Consider the following 5,236-nt stretch of genomic DNA (forward strand, 5'->3'; position numbering starts at 1 on the left):
GATCCTTACTCAATTTCGCTTGTACCGTCAATTCTTCGTGCCAGTGCATGCGTAAGAACAGTTCTGAGTAAGTTGCACATCCCCTTGGCGGATTTCTCAAAGCTACTGGAGAAATGTCTACAGTGATTTATTATCCGTCCGTGCGCTAACCGTATACTTTCCGCTCCTGGATTTTTCATGCGAGCGCTCACCAACATGTCGTCTTACATATTAGCTTGTTTTGTTATGCGTCCGGCTCACAGCAATTCGAGGTCGTGTGGCTGCCCCTGGAAACGTTTCTCTGCATTTGTACGTTTTGTTGTACGTATGGGCACAGCTAGCGAGAACAGCTGCGCCCCCCACGCTATTACTCATCTACTCCTGACGGAGCACACGTAGGCACCACCAATTCGCGTTCTTCTCGTCTGTCCAAGGAATCTGGTGTCAATGTTCCGGTTTTCTTCGGTTCGCACTCAGTAAATCTTGCGATCAGGAACTAATTTCTCACGCGATGTCCCGCGTTATAATCAATCGACCTCTTGGCAAATTCTGTTACTTTGTGAGTGGATCGGCACCTTTATAACTAGCTGAGGCATTGGGCAGCAAGATCGGACCACTGGCCCCTTTACACAGCGCGGAATTTCAGTGAAACCCTTTTCTGTTGAACTATGTGTCCGCTTCGGCTGGCGTCGGCACAATCTTAATTCTGTTCTCCTGGCTTGTGTGTGTGGCTTCGTAATACCAGGTGAGGTGACTATCGGGAGGTACCTTTCGCCCTCATACTTTTCGGTTGAGTGCGCTGGCGTAACGACTGTTCAATGCCTTCTCTGTCTTCAGTTTTTCTCTGGCGTCTAGTCTCTCTGGCAAACATTATTTCACGGCAATTTTTCCGGTGCATTAAGCTTGCTTAGTCAAGTAGTCTCTGTCTCAGTCTTCCTGTCGACTTTCTGAGGCTGTTGACTGCCCTAGCCAAGCAGCACGTTCGATGTTCGGCTGCCTCGTATTCGTTGTCGCGTTTCCATATGCACATCTCCCTACACACTTCGTACCGATTATCGAGAAGTTTTGTCGTCTGACTTCGGCAGATATTTGCCGTCGGTTTGATTTCTCGGGTTCAGGGCTAAGAGGAGAATGCATTTCGCTTCCAGCGACCTTTCGCCCGACATTTCCAGAAGATACTTCGTCCCACCGCAAATTGCTCCACTGGCCGCCTCATTATGCCTGCGTGAAGCGGTCGTCTGAAATTTCGACTTTCGAGGATGTCACGTGGACCTTCTCGTCATCTGCGGCGAGACCCTTCGCGCGCCGTCAGCGACCCTTCACACCTTCCCATACCGTTCTCATGCATAGATCTGTGTGTCGATCTGTATTTCACATAATTGATGTTGGTCCTCCGAAATCCTTCCTTTTTCTGGAGATTCTGACTACTCGTGGACCCCTTTGGGCCCGCTTACTAGTAGACACACTCTGCTTCCTTTCCCCTATCAGAATACGATGTCTATCGCTTACGGATATGCTTTGCGCATTGGCCGCCTCAGCCAGTGGGGATACAGTCGTTCAATTCTGAGCCTCCAATGGTTTTTGAAATGGTAAGATTTATTGTAGTTCTTTGTACGGCTTAACAGATTGCACTCTCAGGGGGAACCTTTCTTCGTGTCTATCTAGGTGAATCTCCAATTAGCGATGTCCAGATCGGCTACACACCTGCGGGAGTAGTCCTGCCTTGTTTCGTGCTCGTTCCCGCACCTGCGGTCCCATTTGTATCAGGCAAAGTGTAGAAGCCGCCCACCCTTCTAATTTTGTCACGCTTCTGTCTCTGCACACGTCCTATACCTAATACGCTCGTAAGGCTCCGCACTTCATCAACAGACCGCCATACGTTTCTGAACGGAATCGACTTTTTCCCACTAAAGTATACCGGTAGGCTAACGAAAAACGCGGACTAGAAGTTGTATCCCGTGACCGTGGCCAATCATGTGCTCTGGGCTACCCGATTTTCTATTTCGGCTGATCTGTTCCTCGGGACAGGCCTGGTGCCACGTTTGCCTCCGTCTCGTCGCTACTCTCTCTTACCCATTGTGCAACGTAGCTGATGATGCTCCACAGTCTCACCCCCATCCCCCCCCCCTCCTTTCCACATGTTTCACCTAAAACCTCTTTGTGTACGCGGCGAGCAATTTTCCGGCCAACGTCCGCCTTGTCCTAACTGCCAGCCCATCCCTTCCCGGATCTCTCGCGATATCGTTCTACGAAACGCCTAGGCATTTTCTAACCTGCTTGCACACCCCGCCTTTGCCAAATAGGACACGTCGCTCGTGATCCACCGACCCGATGCCCTGCTTGAACTTTACCGATAAGGGGTGAACGCTCATGCATCAGAACTTGGCACGTCTTAGGAAAGCTCTCCTTTCTTGTTTCCCCGGAATCCCCGAGTCGACTATTGACTCTACAATCCCCAACTGCGAGGACCATAGCAATTGTCGCTTTGCTGCTCTCGGCTCTTAACAGAGTAAACCTCGAGTTTCCAACGCTGCTAAATTCACTCCGGTGGTAGAGTCTCTGGCGCGTAGCCGTGCCCAGTCCAAGCGATGGTTGGTGGAAGGCTTGGCAACGAGCTGACGCTAACAGGAGATGTTTACATAAATAACTCCTTTCACTCTTCCCACCTTGCGTCAACGTCGCCACTACAAGTTACCGTCGCTGTCTCATCAGCAACCCAAACGATACGTCTTCAAATTTTATCTTCTTCATGAGCAGGCAATGGTCTAATTTTTGGATTCAAACAAGCCTGTACAAATCGACCCCGCGTCCTGACAAAGAGCTATAACGCAGTATCGATCTACACACTGAACCCGTCTTGAGCGATGCACCTGAAAACTTTTACGCCGCCTCATTACAAACGCTTTCACGCTTCATCCGCACTTCAGTCTGATAATATTCTCAATCTATCCGTAATATCGCACATCGGCCAGTAGTATTAGTGCAAAGTCATGAATATAGATATCCGGCCATTTCGGGTTGTCCGCGAGAACGGAGGCAAAATTCTTTCGAATATATCACGCTTCGTCGGGCAGCGAGTTTGTTGGATGCTTCCGCTCCTTGGCTGATACTCGCTTCGGCGGAAATTTGGTTGGGAGAATCGCAATTATCGGTCCCCAGAATGGCATACGTTCGAATTGCGTTCCTGGCTGAGGGTGGCGGGTATACTGAACTTGACTTTTTCTGGAGTGCAGATGGCAGGTACTGTATGGACGATAAGCAGTGATATTCTCATCCAATGTGGTAGATGTGCGGATTTCGACCCCGATCTGTATGCCGCTTGAAAAGTTGGCTAGCCATTGGCTAGGCTGGCACTAGGGCCTGGCTTCATGCTTATGGCGAACTTGGTGGTTTGTCTGAAGCTGCTCGGACCGGTTCGGTAATATCTAGTGTACTTCTTTCAACTATTTCTCCTTATTCTTGATCTTCGTGAATTTTTGATATCTTTCGTATGAAGCTTGCCATCTGTAACAGGTAACTTGTCGTCTTTTTTATTACACTTCTCGACTCTACTTTCTCCTCTCGGACTCTTGTGCCATACAACGACCACGAGCGGCTGCTCATTGTTTGCGTCGGAGGAATCGCTATACTTCTCTTCTGTTATTAGTATTCTGCTGTTGTGCATATTTCTTTCATCTAAGTTCTGAAGTTTTGCAGTCATTCAGTTGATTTTCGGTGGAAAGAACTCGACCTTATGGTCCCGGCGGAGTTTTCCTTCGGCTGTTTCGCGTCTGCATTCGGATTCTTCTTAAAGAATCAAAAAGGCTGACACCCTCGCCGGTTTCTTCTACATGTCTGTGCGGTAAATGGCCAGATGGAGCTTCCTGTCGCGAATGCGCTCCTTCGTGGTTATCGTAACGCTCTGTCGTCTGGGGATCGTGCTAGTCTGCCGATGAAGACCCTTTCCACGTAGGCCTTTGCCGTTGCTTTTCTGATGCCCGTTACTACATCGCTTTGATGCGGAGTTGTTGACATTGTCAAGGTTGTTGCTGATCCGGTTGCATCGGCGCATTCGGGAACCACAACCAGCCTCACCTTCTCAACATCTTCTGTCACTTCCCACGCCATTTGAAAAAGTGCATGCCATTCATGCAGAGATCGCCACATGCACATAGCAACTATCTGCGGTTCTTCTACTATAGATTATTTAGCAGACCATCCTGGGCGAGTCTGCACCACTTCTTCCGTCGTAATTGTCACCACTGGTAAGCTTCCTACTCCGGCGGGAGTATCACTTCTATCCTTATCCGATCTATCGCCTTTCGATCCACCGTATGCGCCTGATTTGCTGGTATTGCGGCTAGACATTTGTTCGGCTGAACTAAACGAATTTTATAATTTGTTGGCTCACCATACAACAAAGAGCAGATTCCGTTTTTATAAACCGTTTATTTGAGTTCAATGTGGGGGCGGTTATAAAATTCCTGGATGAGAGGAGAGTAGCTATGTAATAAAGAGTTTTTATAAAACAATGCATCTACAAATTTTACTCACGTTTACTACGCGCTCGGAGTCAGACAACAATTGATACTCTGACGGTTATTGTTGCATGGATACCTAAAGTTAATTTTAAGTTAATATCTTTTATGGTTGATTCACTTATACTATACAAACGAAAATAATAATCACTCACCAACTAATTATTTGTGTGATTTTAGATTTAACTGCCGTAATGAATTGCTCGCCGTTTGTTTAGGTTAAGCTAATAGATAAGTAGTTTAGAATAGAAATTCAGCATGTTCAACTCATAATAATTCACTCTTACCGTACTAATAGAAAATAGCTTATTAACTTTTATCATTAACTAACAATAGATTAAGATTTTACTAACTTTAGACATAAGTTTGTTTTAGATTAAAGAATTGTGCCAATTTGTCTTTGTTCACGCCTCGTTATTCTAATTTTCTTGCCATCTCATCTCCTTGACAGTTTGCCAAGTCCATATAGGTACAGTTTCCCTTTGGCGATAGTATTCGTAGAAGCGTTGCCAGTCCGGTGGAACTGCATGTTGACAACAGCCACCTTCACGTTATTATGTATCCGGTAGAAATCAAGACCAACATTTATTTTTAATTGTTGTTTTCTCGGGCCCCGTGCGTCGCAGCTAATATGTGAATAGTGCACTGTGTTCCATAAAAATCGTAAGAATGCAGCGCCACACTAAAAAACTGATTTCAAAATCGCGCGAGTTGAGGCGCGTCGCGAGTCTCACTGGCGC

The 5,236-nt window shown here is 47.0% G+C and overlaps 1 long non-coding RNA gene across 1 annotated transcript; it reads right to left on the reverse strand.

Annotated features, from left to right (window-relative positions):
* Window positions 1–4,331: 4,331 nt before the first annotated feature.
* Window positions 4,332–4,707, reverse strand: LOC110681268. The gene is made up of 3 exons (XR_002503145.1): window positions 4,652–4,707; window positions 4,513–4,575; window positions 4,332–4,442 (listed from the first exon to the last, which is right to left on the reverse strand). It is a non-coding gene; the product is annotated as an uncharacterized LOC110681268 (long non-coding RNA).
* Between the last annotated feature and the right edge of the window lie 529 nt (window positions 4,708–5,236).

This window comes from Aedes aegypti, unplaced genomic scaffold (genome assembly GCF_002204515.2).
Source record: "Aedes aegypti strain LVP_AGWG unplaced genomic scaffold, AaegL5.0 Primary Assembly AGWG_AaegL5_hic_scaff_640_PBJ_arrow, whole genome shotgun sequence".
Lineage (NCBI taxonomy): Eukaryota > Metazoa > Arthropoda > Insecta > Diptera > Culicidae > Aedes > Aedes aegypti.